General features: G+C 35.3%; 1 protein-coding gene across 2 annotated transcripts in view; it reads right to left on the bottom strand.

Annotated features, from left to right (window-relative positions):
* The window catches only part of LOC138692843 (discoidin domain-containing receptor 2-like), a 1,078,796-nt gene that overhangs the window by 822,733 nt on the left and 238,951 nt on the right, over positions 1–17,112 (bottom strand). For both annotated transcript variants that reach the window (XM_069816116.1, XM_069816115.1), the window contains exon 2: positions 1,308–1,375. The gene's annotated coding sequence lies outside the window, so the exon portion shown is untranslated. The remainder of the gene's footprint in view (positions 1–1,307; positions 1,376–17,112) is intronic.

The raw sequence follows: 17,112 nt of genomic DNA, 5'->3' as shown, positions 1-17,112 counted from the left end.
TACCGATACATTGATATTGCAATATATTGCAAACCTAATTTCGATAAATAATATATATCGCAGAAAATATATCGATATATCGAACGATTATCGATATATCGTTATTCCGCAAGGAAATTGCATTTTCAGGCGTACATGTACTGTATTACAATAAATTACTTAAATTTTAATATTCTATTTTACCATTTAAATTAACATCATAACAGTGAAAAGCATAAACGTAAAACTGTAACAATAAACAATACATTTTTCAATACCACATGATGTAGGTCCTAACCTAAATAAAAATTATGGTGGAGGCAAGGGAGCTTAAATGATATAGTGGGAAAGAATTACGTAAACTATACATGGTTGAGTATTTGATATTGGAACACGATTCAGTTATTCTAATGTTATATAGGATTCAATCCAGGACAGATATAATGCTCTTTTCTACCTAACAACGTTATCATTTTCAAATGTAAGTAAACAGAACTTGTAATTATTTTTAAATGTAAGTAAACCGTATTTAGAATGTTACAACTTTTTAACAAACAACACAATTGATTTGATACAATCCTTCTATAGTAAGTTCCCATTGCAAGTTATTGTTACACTCCAACATTCCAAGCAACAATGGTGATGATTATAGGGATAGAATTTTTATGCACTGAAAGATATAATAAAAAAAACAGAATGGCAGCACTAGGTTGTGCATAGAAATCATAGACGTAAACAAATGCCACATCAGTATTAAATCCTTGTTTCTCTTTCCATTTCAGAATATAGAAATAAAAGTTTTGATACCCGTTTTGAGGTCAGACGGTTCCCTTTCAGGGTGGGAGTTGCTCCCGTCTTGGAGAACATTAATAACAATATTAAACAGTAGTAGATAAACCTCCCGTCTGTCTTATGTTCGCACACGTTGCATTTTGAATTTGGTGCTGCATATTAAACAGTTTGAATTCGAATTCCAGTGCAGCCAATTAGAACAAGGTATTGAGTGAGGTTGAACAATTATGTAACTGTTAACCTTCAATAGCGCCATCTCTCGAAATTATCGGAGTTGTCTAGTGTGGATTTTGTTGTTGTTGATAATGATAATAATTCCACAAAAAAATCGATAAATTTATGAGAAAATCGATATATTATACGATATATTGAATCAAAATTTCGATATCGATAAATCCCTATATCGAAACGAAAATATCGGTATTTCGTAAAAACCTATATATTGTTCCCATCTCTGGATGTTGTTACTTCAAATCACTGCTTCAGGAGGCGTTCCCTTGCTTTTGGGTAGGCTGCACACTCATGAGAGATCTTACCTTGAACGGCGAGATGGTCTAACAGTGGGCTGATGCCGTCAGAAAATTCAAAACCACCAAAAAAATCCCTGCAATTGAAGAGAAAAAATATTAGATACAGTAAAATAATTACATTATTATTATTGTTATTATTATTACTATTATTATTTGAGAAACATTCAGTAGCACTCACTGAGGCTCCAGTGTAGAAAAAGTATAAAGAAAAAGAATCATCATGCACTAAAAGACTCGACTACGATTTTGACAAGAGTCTAGGGAGCGTAAGCAATTCTGCTCCTCGCAATGCCGAATGAGGGCGGAAAGAGGCGAATGCTATACGTACTATGCCGAATGACAGCGAAAGCCGTAGGAGAGGAAGCAGGCAATAGTGCTCCTCGGAATGCCGTGCGGTGTGGAGATTTTGTATTTTAAATCTAATTAAACTTATCTTTAAAGACCTGTATTTCTGCATCTGCGTACATATGACATGCTTCACCATTATTCTGTTTGTCCGAAGATGAGAAGGGAAATTTTGCACGTGCTCACTGATGTAATAATATAGTTTATATGTTAAAATATATCTTGAGGTAGGCCTAACTGAATTTGCGGTCATTATCTGTATTATAATTAAATATAAAGAAATCTAATTACAATTAAAATGGCAATGTTAAAAGAGATCTGTTCCCTATACGTATGTAGAGAAAACATAAACATATCTCTGGACCACGGAAAATCTCCCCTGTCACCATCGATTTAATTAAATTCCTGGACTTAGTTTATAGAGTAACATACCTGATTTCTGCGCGATGACTGATGATTTCAACTTCCTGCGCTTCATGAATCACTGTTTGTAAAGTTCACTGAGTATAAAATGTGTGCACCTAAATTAAATTTCACTAAATGTGAGTCAATGTATCGCACTGTTTAAGAATAGAAATATAATATTAACACGACACTCGTTACATCACAGCACAGTTATTATTTACACAAACCAACAACAATAAATGAAAAAGAAATTTAAATATATTCTACATCAGTATAGTAATATATACCAATATTCATCAATTCAATGAATATTTGTGAAGGAACTATTAAAAAACCTTTAAAATTAAGATTATTCTAATAATTTTCACACCTCTGTAATACAGACAATGAGCGAAAATTCAGTTAGGCCTACCTCAAAATATATTTTAACATAAAAACTATAACATTCGTGTCTTTCCGCCCTCATTCGGCATTGCGAGGAGCAGAATTGCTTACGCTCCCTAGACTCTTGTCGATTTTGTTATAATTGGCCATTCTGTGTGCAACTGTCTCATCTAGTGGCAATCATTCTATTGTGAGGAAGTTATTGACGCTTCACAATTTGCTTCATCCTTCTTCCGATTGGTTTAATTTCTCTATTCCCGCTCAAATATGACTTGTTGCATCAAATGAAAGATGGAGTCCTGAAATGCAAACCACTGGATAATTACATTACGTTCAAGCACCTCTTTATTAATACGCGAGATTTTTTATTTACTTATTTAACGATTCTATATCAGCTACTAGGTTATTTAGCGTCCGTGGAATTTAGGTGCCAGATGACTTTTTAAACAATAATTCGGGAAACAGGTATTTTAGACATTTTAAGTTTATCGCACTGTTTATTAAACTAACATAAAATTATTTAAAAAATTATTGTTTTATTAAATGGAAAATAAAATAAATTTTTATGAAACTTAACTTAAGATTATGTTTAAATTTATCTCGGTTGGATTGTTTATATTTCTCTGAAGATGTACCATCCCTCAACAGTGACACATCATTAATAAATAGTTAATTTTCTTACAAAGTCCACTTTTTAATTGGCACAAACTTGCAATTCAGATTTCATTAAAACAAATGGGGTATCTGTTCCTGCTGTTTTAGTTCATTGTAAGCATCAGTATGATTATTCTCCGTGGACACCAGCCAATTGATCCTCATCATCAGAATTTCGCTTCCCTAAATATTTAGATAGCACAATTAGAACACCGATAACTTTGGATTTCATACTTATTACCTGGATTACATACCAGAACACAAAGACACGATACAGACACATTTCCAGTCAAAGTGAATATTAGGATTTTCCGATTTCTCATGACGTCACTATTGAATATCGATTAGCGAGTGTGTGATCACGATCTAGTGAGTGCTCGTACCATAGAGCTCAATGCAAAGAACTGGCTTACAGTGTTGCAATCGATCAATCACATGATGTTACCGAACATGAAAAATTCAAACTCCTGAAATTTAACATTTACGAAATCTTTCAACTTGAAGAGGGAAAAGCGGGAAGTTGATAAACTATAATAAATCGGAAAGCGGGAAATGATAACATAAATTCTCTAAATTTCGGAAAATCTCGCAAAAATATGAAAATCTGGCAACCCTAATGGAATTGAAGAGGTGGATTCCAACGTGTCATAAGTCCTTTTTTAAGATTTTAACTTGTTTTATTCACGTTTTAATTTACCTTTTTCAGGCTCATATTTTTTTCATTTTATTTTATTTTATTTTGCTAATACTTTTAACATAAATACAGTACACTCAGATAACATTTTAGCTCACCTCTGAAAGAGTAGAACTCGTGCTCAGGGGCGAAAACTGTGTAAGGTTATTTAAGAGACTCTCCTAAGTATTGACTTAGATCCATTTGAGAAAACAAGCAGAAACTAAGGGTGTTAAATTCAATTTATCACTTTTCGTCATTGTTCTCACAACTTGTCCATTTGGACTTGGATCATTTTGGAATTCATCTCTTCAATTGGTAACAGCAAGATGGTATTTGGTGAGATGAGGCCGAGAATTCGCCATAGATTACCTGACATTCACCTTACGTTTGGGGAAAATTATAGGAAAATAGATAAGCAGGTAATCGAGTCCACTCCCCAGCACAACTCCAAACCAGCAAGCAAACGCGCTACCTCCTGAGCCACGCCGGTAGCTAATACTCGAAATTAAGTTCGTAGGATCCTTGACAAGTACGGAAGTAAATAGCCCAGTCGCCAGTTGCCATCCATTAACACTACCCACTGCGATAAGTAGAGAAAAGAGTGGATATTGAAACTGACTGTACGAGACTGGATAACGCCGGCCGTTTAAAATAATTAAGGGTTGAGCGCTGATTAGCCAGATCTTGTGTCATTAGCCCTTCTAGTGAAGGGTGCGTATATAGATGAGGAATGGCGAAGGGGAGGTGAGGAGGCCTAGATTATCCTTCGCGGAAGGGGGATGCTGTTTAGGGGTAGAGCGGAGGGAAGGCCGGAGTTATCAGACGTTTCCCTCCCATTTCCAACCCTCCCTTGTAAGGCCACTAATGACGACCAGAGACCTATAATAATTCCATAGCTCTACGCGCCCAGACAAACTTGTAGCTAATTATCTCACGTTGGACCTCCACATGATTAGGGAATAAGTCCCCTCCCACGCTTCAGTAGGCACTTTGTAGAGGCAAACATGCGCAATTTCTCTGATTATGACACGTCACTGGGTGAATAGTTACACAAGTTTGTTCAAAGTTGTCTCCCCTGCCCTGCACCCACCGTGAAACTCAAACTCGAAAGGTTCCAAGTAGGGAGAAACGTTAAAGGTCATTTAAGATATGGTCTAAGTCTAGGCTAGCGGATAATTATACCTGTCAAGAGCTAAAAGCTTATTATTAAATGCCTGGATACATGGTCGAAGTTTCCCCTCACCCGGAGCGTGGCAGCGAGCGCCTTAGACTCACAGGACGGGGATCTCCAGCACCGCGGCAAGGAAATCAGAAAAGTTATTAACATGGCACGCCTCCTCCGACATCAGTTCTGAAGACCATTAGCCACTTTCAGAAATGTAATATGTTCCGGGTGCTACATTACTTTGCAGTCTTTGAAAGGCAAAACCTTCGGTGCAAGGAGTCTCCGTTGCCATAGCTATAGCTGAGCGACATTCAAAGCTTGTTCAGCATCTCCAGTTTCTATTCATGTATTAAGTAAGTTACGATTATTACGATTCAAATCCAAGTTAGAAAATTATCTTATGACGAGTTGCCAAACTAACTTACTATTATGACAAGTGTTGTATTGCATGTTTCCACGTATTCACATTTTTTTATGTTCTAGTGATATTTAACTTATTTTATATTTTTTGGTTTTCATATTTTCCGATAATGGTATATCTATAGTGTGATAAGTTGAGCTATATATAATCATAATTTTCCTTACTGTGTGTACTTAAAAATATTTTATTCATTGTATGCTTTGTACTGCACTATTTTATTACTACTATTATTATTATTATTATTATTATTATTACTATTAGGCCTGTTATTATTTTATTATTATTTTATTATTATTATTATTATTATTATTATTATCATCATTACTATTCTTATTTATTATTATTATTATTATTATTATTATTATTATTATTATTATTATTATTATCATTATCAATAATTGTCTTACTTTTTATACTTTGAAGGTCTCATTTATTTTGACCTGCTGTTCACATTTTATTATACTTTTTTCTTTCTTTCTGTATGTTATATATTATGTCTGATTTCTTCTTACTTGTTGTTTACATTTTATTATTATTATCTTATTCAGTTTTGTGTGTACTTTGTAAATTTGTAGTGTTTCTGTAACGCAGTTTTTACTCCTGGTTGAGTGTTAGAGAAGGCCGTATGGCCTTAACTCTGCCAGGTTAAATAAATTATTATTATTATTATTATTATTATTATTATTATTATTATTACTGTAGGCTCTAATAATCTGAGCGCGCCATGGCTGGTCGGACAGCAATTTACAATCGAGCTCCTCATTTAGCTGCGGGCTTATCTAGGGCCCGTGAAATTTGACAGCACAATTGTATAGGCAATAAGACCGGGTACGAGCCTTGCTGATGACGGATGAAGGTGGCCAGTCAGATTAACTTACTTCTTTCCTACGAAACACTTTTTTCTTCTCGAAAGAGTACCCGAAGATTAGCCTGAGACTTATTGTGCAACCTTACTATGGGAAGTTCTCAGGACCGAATTCCCGTGTGTAGTTGATCCACTTCTTCGTGCAATCTTATCGATTCAGCTAGACTGCAGCGGTCGTCAAGAGAGTGCACGCTCGTGCTCGAGCCCCCTAGTGCATTTATGGGAGCGGACGGGTAAGCAATATTTCAGTGGCGGCTTTTCGTTCGTACCATAAATTACGTAACTCAGTGGAATTCAATAGCACTAATAGTGTAATGAAGCATTCAATGTTCACATGTGTATTTAAGTAAGCATGTTTCACATAGTTAATAGTCAGGATTTCCGTTTTTAATGCCAAATAACTTAAAAAAAAGTCGCCTCCGAAATTGTGGAGTCCAGTCAAAGGAGGAGACAAGCCACAAATCCTTGTATTTCACTGGAATGTGAGGAAATAATTTCTCTGCACTAAATTCTATGACATATTATTCTAATGGTAGGTTATATTTAAAATGTGTAAAATTTGGAATTTATGAGCACACACGGCAGAATATTTAAATTTATGTAAATATATTAATTGTGGTTTTTTCTCTTATCTGACTGAGCCCCTCAATTTTGAAAAAAAAAATATATCATTAGGAGAAACCTAATATATAAAGTACAGGAAGCTTTGAAAGAAATTTATATACTTATAAAACCAAGTACATACATTTTTGGGTTTGGAAGATGAATCGAACAATTTTCTTCCTTTAAACGCATAAAATAATCGATCATTATTACGATTTTATTGTCGGTTGCTATCAGGTCGCAATTGAGAATAGCAATGTATGGAAAACGAACTACGTACGTCTTGGCGAACTGTTCGAGACTGTCGACAGTTCTAGAAAGACCGAAACAGTCTTGTTCAGCATCGGACGGTCCGAGACGAAACTTGTCTCGTCCAAGGCACGATGTCCGATGCAATATTTTGCGGGCTTAGGGAAACGTTCTCTGATAAATGGACATCAGTATCGGAATTAATAATAATAATAATAATAATAATAATATTACCTGTCTATCGTGCTATCAAAAAGGAGTGCGTTATATGGCAGTAAACATTTTTAATAGCCTCCCTATCGATATATAAAATGAAACTCAAAACATAAAATTATTTAGGGCCAAATTAAAGAAGTACCTAATTTCTCACGCCTTCTATTCTGTAGGTGAATTCATGACATTCAATAACACTTCATGAAATTGATACTAAAACTTTATGTTGTACTAGTAGACTATATTGTAAATCTCGTCTGTATATATTTCATCTAGACTGTGACTATAAATTAAGACTTTATAATAGTATTAAGTTTTTTTGACTTGTTCCATATTCTAGCTGTAAGCATGTATGAATACCATGGAATGTTAATAAATACAATACAATACAATACAATACAATATTGGTGTTTTTTAACTTCTCCATCATTTCGATTCTTTTTTAATTTGTCGTATTCATTAGCATGACAGTTGTCATAGTGACGCTGCAGATTATATTTTCTTATCACACTGAATACCTTACTGCAAATTAAACATCTTGCTGCATTTTAAAACTCTGTAAAAAAAAAAACATCCTCCCATGAAGGGTTAAACAACATAGGGGTGGAAGACCTACGTAAATCACTATTTGAAATTTCTGCCATCGTGTACGTACACAAACCACTCAAAAGTGTATAGTACTTACTAGTCTCCACTGATCGTCCGCATCAGCTAAGGCCAGATTCTTCCCTCTACCTCCCACGAAGCATGCACGGACGTGCAGGCTTCCCTGCTCTCTATACCCAATACCCATTTCAGCGAGTGCTGACGACCACTGAGCTAGAGCATCCAAGTCTAACGAAGTCCGCGTACACAGGAACGCCCCTCCGCCTCTTGTTATTGATGACATCTGTTCGAAATTCACGTACTACGTCCTGTTGCAACCTATTTGATCTGAACATCACAGCATCGTAGGTACCGCTATTCACCATGGCGCCATTTGACCGAAGTAGCTACTGTACATTCTCCTGTCTACCGTTGTGCCTTTGAAGGCCTCTACGCCACCCTGGGATCTGTGCAGCTCTCCCAGACTGACATCTGCAGGTGAATCACGGTATCATGTCTGCAGGGTCTCCTGGTCGACCTTAAACTATTGAAGATAATGGATGAAGTTGAAATTTAATGAAGGAGAAATGAGTCCGAGGTTCATGGTGAAAGTTATCCAGCAATTCTGCTGCAAGTGGTTGAGGGCGAAACCTCGAAACAAGGTAAGTTGTCCCAATCAGGATTTGAACCCAGGCCCACTCATTTCACGGTTAGACATGCTGATTGTTACTCCACAGCTGTGGATCCCTCCATAAAGGCTTTATGACGGGTTTTCAACTAATCTTCCTGGTGCCGGTTGTAGAATATTGGCTGCCTATGCGATCTCTTTAGGTCCTGTGTTCACTCACAAATAAGTTGTATGTGGTAGAGAATGATTGTGACTGAGTAACAAGACGGGTTGGGATGAAATCATACCTTATCTTTTGGCATGTTTTGTAATGTTCACAATTTTATTGTAATTTAATACGATCCTACACTTATTTATTATTTTCAATTTTTAAGTTGGAAATTCGCTGTTAACACATTGATGATATTAAATTTCTGCCACTAATCTTCCCATTAAAAGTATTTCATCCCAAAACTCTACACAATGCTAAATTCCAATATTCAAAGTGCTATAAATTGGTAAATTTGATTTTTAAATTGCTAATTTTTTTTTTAATTTTAAGGGGACATTCAACTTAAAAATTGGAGAAAAAGTGTCATAGAAATGAAAAATTAAATTTCTACACTAATTTACGTGACAGAACTAAATCAATACGCAGAATTCTTCCCCTATTCATTGAGAAGTCACAGTCAAATGCACAAAGCCAAAAAATAAAAAATAATAATTAAAAGTGATATTTCAATTAATGATTGATTAAAAATTGAAATATTTTTTTATTTTGAAAAGTATTGGATCTAATGAGCTGATATTTTGCATGTTACTTTCCATGTGTATATTAAACTTTTTCTCCAAATTTGAAAAAGATTGGTCAAATAGGAAAAAAGTTACAAAATATAGTTGAGTGTCCCCTTAAGATACTCAAATCTACTAGGCATATCTCTAATAATACTACATCTGAAACTTTACGCTATCTTCCGGAAATTTTAACAGATGGAATACTAACAATACCATCCCATCGCACCTCCTCATACTCATCCTCTTTCACAATAGCCCTGCCAAGACTCTGGAATTCGTTACCTGCTAGCATCAGGGACTGTCGAAATAAAATTGAATTCAAAGGCAAACTTACTAGGCACTTGGTCAGTAATTGAGACTCGTTCAGACATGGTTTCTTGTAAATAGTTCTCTTAATCTATCACAAAATATTTCAATATCCGGTAATTTCATCACTATAGAATTTTGTTATTGTAGGTTTAATTTGTAATTCAGCAAATACAAAAATATTCCTTGTTCTTAACTTCTATGATAAATTGTCTAGCTTTCATTAATCAGGTAATCTTGTCGTACTTTAATTTTTATTGTAATTGTAAATTGAATATTAATTGTAATTTTATTGTTCATACTATAGTTGTAATCCCCTGGTAGAAGGCAGAGAAGGCTTGACGGCCTTATTTCTACCAGGTTAAATAAATAAATACTACTAATACTACTATTTTTTCTACTCTAATGTAGATAAGTATATAACATCCATTTTAGTGCTACTCAGATTGCCGGCATCTCACCAGACCGATGCGGTGGTTGTGAAATGTATCCTTCAGCCAACTTCACATGCAGTACTTTAAGCAATTCAGAAATCCCCTTCCCCGTCATCCCTCCAACCCTTAAACCGGCATAGTGGTAGCTTCAACATGCAGAACAACGTCATTACTGACATCTGTTGCAAAACAAGAAAACTACCACTGCTAGTATGCTACCACCACAACGACCACAACTGCTATACCACTGCTCCAGTCCAACAAGCAATGTTATTTGCATAATCGGGAAAAGTAAGGCTAATGGGGGTTGAAAAGTAGAGTAGTGTGGGGCAGGAGCCTCTCCGAGATTACGTATGTGCAGACCAACCACCGAGGTCCACTGTTCTTAAACAACATCCCTTGCATATTTATAAAAAGAGAATAATCGTTACGGCGAAGGTAGGCCTATAACAATTTAAAAAGTTAGAGATGCAAAAGAAAGCTACTCCCGCTCTTGTATAATGAGGGAAGGAAGGAGAAGTTCAAGTGATGAACAATAATTTGAAAAGCCACGAGAAAAATTCCCGCTCGTCTCCAGTAGGCCTAATCGTGTTACTATACAGAGGGAAAGTGCGAGCTGGGGTGTTATATTCTGATTGGGATTTCACGCAACACTAAGTGAATTCTTTGTTCTCGAATTGGGAAGGGACATTATTACTTCCTCTGTCCTAAGAATAAGAAAAACAAAGAGAAGAAATAACAGTTGTAAACAATCGCAGAAGTCACGAGACCATTATTTTTATAATGAATAAGGAGGGGAGAGATCCGTGAGGACGTTACCTACAGACTCCATAATTTGCATCCTATATTATCTCCTTCTGTTCGCAATTTCCAGCCTGTTTATAATCTCGGAAGGGAAGTTGATCATTTTAAAGTTTCCCCGACACATATTGAATAAATATACAGTCATGTTCAACTACTCTACTTTAAGACAATACGTCGAATAAAGCATAGACTATACCCGAGTCTAATAGATCATCTCATATTGCACTACGAATGTCACAGAGTAGTCTAAAGTAAGAAGTCTGCGTCACACAGGAAACGTAACCGCGTTGCCATTTACACCTAATTCCATAGTTGAGAGATATGAGTCCGTGTCTTTATCAAAAGTGCCCCAATTTAAAAATATAGCAAGAGAATCAGTATTTTATTAAATGACTCCTTAATTTCTCAAAAGAGGGAGGAATCATTTTTCTCAAAAGTGACTCAATTCCAAGTAAGAGTTATTAATCTGACGCAACAATAAACAAATCAGTTTATTTACCAAAAGTGACTCAATTTCAATCAATAGTAAACGAGTTAGTTTGTTTACCAAAAGTGATTCAATTTCAAGCAGGAGTAAAAGTTAGTATCTGTTCCAGAAGTGATATTAATCTGACGCAACAATAAACGAGTCAGTTTCTTTACCAAAAGTGATTCAATTTCAAGCAGACGTAAAAGTCAGTATCTGTTCCAAAAGCGATATTAAGACTAAGCTATTAAGGCCGGTTCACAATAAACCGGGAACTGAAACGACAACAAGAACGAGAACGGAAATAATGTTAAAATACGTGTATTTAAATGTGAGCGTTCACAATAGTTAATTGTGAATGCTCATATTTAAATACATTTATTTTAACAATATTTCCGTTCTCGTTCTCGTTGCCGTTTTCATTCCCGGTTTATTGTGAACCAGCCTTTGGAGTGATATTTTAGTATAATCATGTCAGTTGAACTATTCTGGAAATGCTATAAAATAAGAATTAGATATCGTATTACTCAACCGGGAATGAGCACATCATCCTATACACACCTTCTCTTTTTCGAGAGCAGAATTGTGTTGTTTTCGTAGATTTGAGACCGCTACATTCCATCGTTTTCAGAGTTAGGGGTAGGGGAAACTGGAGTGTTTCCAGACATCCTGTGTGCAACAAACACTCCAGCCGAGATTCTGAACCCGTCGAAGAACGCGTGCTTTGCGGGAGGCGGGGCGTGACAGCCAGGCGGGGGGGGGATAAACAATAATTAGCGGGGTTCGCCGCTTATCCCAGAGCATCGCAATTAACACTACGACCACCGCGCGCCAAGATTAATGGCTCGTCATGCGGCCCCCTTCTTAACTCAATCGTATTAAACTAACAGAAGAGGTGAGACGTAAATGAGGTGAAGAACCTGTAGGGAAAGAGTTTCTTGCCGAAGGAACTACGGCTACACATTTTTATGAGTTCAGCTTTCCATTCATGTATTAATTCCTGTGTCTTTATTTCTATCCTTGCTTGCCATCCATTCGTTGAGGCGTCAGGTTCAAAAATACTTCTTATCCAGTTTGTATGTTTTCCCACAAACCACAAAACATTTCTGTAAGCTATTTTTTCATAATCTATTTAAACCTATGTGTTAAAAAAATAAAACAGAAGAAAAGCAGTGTGCAAAGCTTCATTTAAGGGTGATAACTATAACACAATAATGGATATTTGGAATATGATGTTAACTGGAACCGAGCAGTGAACAATGCCGGTTCTGAAAATGTAACTCAGGGATTTGAGAGTATTTAGAACCAAAACAAATAACTGGCCATCTCTCTTCAAACGAAGCTACTTTTGTGTTTCTTTCTTTCCGAATCTTATCTATACTAATAATAAATCTGTAGCCGAAATGTTTCTGGTAATTTTCGATTTTCCAAAAATAATTGGTCCTAACATATAGGCCTATAATTAACCACCCTGAAACCGAAAATCGCTTTTTTGACATTTTTGTTTGTATGTCTGTCTGGATGTTTGTTACCTTTTCACGCTATAATGGCTAAACCGATTTATATGAAAAGTGGAATATAAATTAAGTTCGCTGTAACTTAGATTTTAGGCTATAAGACATTCAAAATAAGTTATTTAAAAGGGGGGGTTATAAGGGGGTCTGAATTAAATAAATCGAAATATCTCGATTATTATTATTGATTTTTGTGAAATACGTTACATAACAAAAGTTTCTTTGAAAATGATTTCCGATAAGTTTCACTCTTTGCATAATTTTGATAGGACTGATATTTAATGAGATAAATGAGTTTTAAAATTAAAATACAGTGCCATCTAAGCCGGTGTAATGAAATGAAAATAAATGACTACCTCTATAAGGGGCCTTGGACAACAACAATAGAAAGCTATGAAACATAGCCTAAGAGAATGTATCTATGTTTGTCTGAAGTAATATCTAAAGCTATTTAACCGATTTGTATAATTAATTATTATTTCACTATTGGAAAGTGTAGTTTCTCTAGATGGACATAATTCTATAATGTTATTACAGTAACTTCTGAGTGCTCTCTGGACCAAAATGATCGCATTTTAATTATTTAAATACAATTTAAATTAAGTAACATATTAAACGATTTATTCTTCTATCAAACACGAATGTTCCCTGGATCAAACGTCCTATTTTAATTATGTATTTACTTTATATTTATTTCTAACAAGTGCAGCGGAGAGCACGGGTACGGCTAGTAAAATATAAAGCTGAAAAATATGAGTTACATTCCTGAAAATGTAATAAATGTCATTATTTCAAGTTCATAAAACAAAAATAAATAATTATAAATGAGAAGAAATATCTCTTAAGCTCAATGTGAAGTGCAAAATGTAAAATATGAATAGAAAATAGGAATTCGATAGTGCTGGTCTTTAAAATTTGAAATGTTAAACTACAAATTAACTACCAAGAAAACATTTTGGTTAGGATTTTTATACTTAATAATTGGTTCCACATTTTGTCTTTAGTACATCTTGTTTTTGTTTTTAAGACAAAATCATTGATTTTTTGTAGATTTCGTACATATTTCCATCTATTGAACGTACTCCCGAACGCTACAGCAAAAGCGTAAAGGGCTGGATATCACAAGGCCGAGTAAAGAATGAAAGCAATTCAAAGTTACTTTGAAAGCGGATTTGCTTAAAGCAACTGAGCTATTTTTCGAATTTTAATGTAACTTACGCAATTATATAAAAGAAACTCAGTTATTTTCTTTCAAAACATCAACTTCTTTAGGTATGAGATTCATCCCTACACTTACAACACAAGACAAAATTACAAGAAACAACTGTTACACAACATGTGGGTCATATCACGGTTTTTATGATATAAGAATGCGTAATATTTTATTAAAAAGGTCCCTGGTAATAGACCTAATTGTAAACTGAACATATGCAGCAATTATTAATTACTAAAATGGTTCTACTTTGTTTTTACCGCATTTTGTTTTTCATTTTTATTCTTTTTTAATTATAATGATTAATTATTAAATGGTTCTAACTTTGCTTTAGCAATAATTTGTTTCTTTCTTTTTCTCTTTTAATTATTTTTTTTCTGTGGCGCTACAGCCCGTGAAGGGCCTAGATCGACCAGCCGGCTGCTGGCCTCACGCCCACATGTCGAAGCAGAGGTAGACAATCATCCAACCAGAATGGAGGTATCGTGTGGTTAGCACGATGATCCCCCAGCCTTTATAGCTGGCATTCACAACCGGATTTCGCTACCTATCGTAGCTCCCCAAGTGCATCACGATGCTGGGTGGGCACCGGTCCCATACGCTGGCCGAAATTTCATGAGAAAATTTCTTTCCCCATGAGGACTCGAACCAGCGCGCATTCCGTAACGCGAGTCCTAGGTAGGATGCCTTAGACCGCGACGCCACTGCGCGGGACCTTTTAATTATTTACTAATTATAATTGAACCACATTCTGCAGAAAGGAAGCAAGTCTCAAAGTTGTAACAATGGAGTTAGTGCCATAGTATTATTTCTGATCTAGTACTCTACGCTCTGTAGGAAAGAACCAACCCTGTTTCTGCATTTGAATGCCATTTGTGGACTGATCAAGGAAACACTGGCAACAGTTCCTGAAATCTATCTTCTGCAGAATGGAACCATGTGGGTTGGTTTCTTTTAGCAAAATGCTCAATGCATTGTGGCAGCACTGTTTGCTAAACTACATGGTATTGAGATTATTGTGTTTGTTGTCTATTCTTGTCCGAATAATGTTTCGGAATGACTTACTTAAGCAGAGGGCAAAGTCTTGTAAAATTATGTAGGCTACTTTAGAAAATTAAAATAAGAACATATTATTGAATTCAGCTGTGAATATTTTGAACGAGAATGCTGAAATTAATATTAAGAAAAGCAAAATTGGTCGACATTCACGTCAAAGCTGCGCGACGGATTAAGAGAACTATACTTTTAAGTTGGGTAAATTATTAATTTTGTAATGTCAGAACTGTGTAGGCCCTATCTTTCTTTATGATATTTTCTTTCATTATTTCATTATGGTAATGATGATGATGATTATTATTATTATTATTATTATTATTATTATTATTATTATTATTATTATTATCATTATGTTTGTTTAGTAGGTTACTTACGACGCTGTATCAACATCTCAGCTTATTTAGCGTCTGAATGAAATAAAGGTGACAATGCCGGTGAAATGAGTCCGGGGTTCACCACCAATAGTTACCCAGCATTTGCTCATATTGGGTTGAGGAAAAACCCCGGAAAAAACCTCAACAGGGTAACTTGCCCCGACCGGGAATCGAACCCGGGCCATCTGGTTTCGGGGCCAGACGCGCTATTACTCCACAAGTGTGGATTATTATTATTATTATTATTATTATTATTATTATTATTACTGCATTTTTCTGTGAAGTATTTTATAATTTTTGTGGCTTAAAAGAAACATAGACTATGTAAAAATTTGATATGTATAAAATTAATATTATAGCCTACTTAAATAATAACTTACGTAATGTGGTCTATATTAAGAAGTTATTAAAGAAATTACAAAATTTTAGCATAAATCTTTGTCACTAAAATATTCAAACAATTACTGCATTAATATTCGTACAAACATGAGTTGGATAATTTCTACAGAACTCCATTTGCACCATATACCATTTTACGGAAAGGACCAAACCACAAATATATATTAGGCCTATGTATTTAAAATTATGAGGTTTATTAATTCAATATTTGGGTAAAAGATATTCCACATAATACACATTTGATAAATACGACAGCTAACTGTATATATTTATTTGTGATTTTTTATCTTCCTTTAACTTTAGCTCAATTTTATTCAAATTTAGCACTATGTAGGTTGGTTCCTTTGTGCATTATGTGGTCCAATTAAGAACTATTAAACGGTTCCACATTTTGTAGAGTATTTTTTTTTATCTTTTATTAATTATAAATATTAATTACTAAATGGCTCTACATTTTACAGCCTTCGTACATGTTTCCAAGTACTGAATTTACTTCCGAACACGAGCAATGCTCTTTCGGCATTTACTATATTTTAATATGTTATATTATTTGAATAAACCACTAGAATTTGTTGTTTTATTAAAAATTTAATAATAATAATAATAATAATAATTATTATTATTATTATTATTATTATTATTATTTAAAATGGGCAGATGACATAAAGCGATAACACATCCATGAAAAGAAATGCCATCAACAGGAATAACACCTTCGCTAGTGCTTTATTTACCAGAAGTCTCACAGCTTTCGAACTCGGCCCCTCGGCTGTCACATCTTATTCTTGTTCCTCGTCGGGTGACGGGAAGTTTAGAAAATGGCGTCCGCCGTCACTCTTCAGTGCACAGAATAAGATCTCATTGTTCTCATTTGTTTGACTTGATAATGGGGTATTCCACTGAGGGAATTTTATATGAGCTTCTGCCCCCCGGACGTTTACTTTAAGAGCAACGCGCCTGCGGACTATTACAACAGACTCGGAGTTTACAAATCCGCCAATTGTCACGGAACATGGCGCCCTGGTTCTGTACAGGTCGCACTAATTACCTCAGTGCGGTGCAAGACCCATGGGGTAGCCACCACGGAGATCCGGGTTCAGCTCTCGCAGGGCCCGGTTCCCTGCCAATCATCGTCGTGCTGATGATCCGAGCTCACTTGTCGACGTCAATATAGGCAACACGGGTTACACCAGTCGTCAGCCAGGGCAACGGAATTCAAACTTTGACCCTTGGCTTATGGTAACAACAGGTATCCTTATCTGCTCCACATTAATACGC

The sequence above is a fragment of the Periplaneta americana genome, chromosome 17 (assembly GCF_040183065.1).
Source record: "Periplaneta americana isolate PAMFEO1 chromosome 17, P.americana_PAMFEO1_priV1, whole genome shotgun sequence".
Taxonomy (NCBI): domain Eukaryota; kingdom Metazoa; phylum Arthropoda; class Insecta; order Blattodea; family Blattidae; genus Periplaneta; species Periplaneta americana.
The sequence above is the reverse complement of the archived record's forward strand: the minus strand, read 5'-3'. Positions and strand labels throughout refer to the sequence as shown.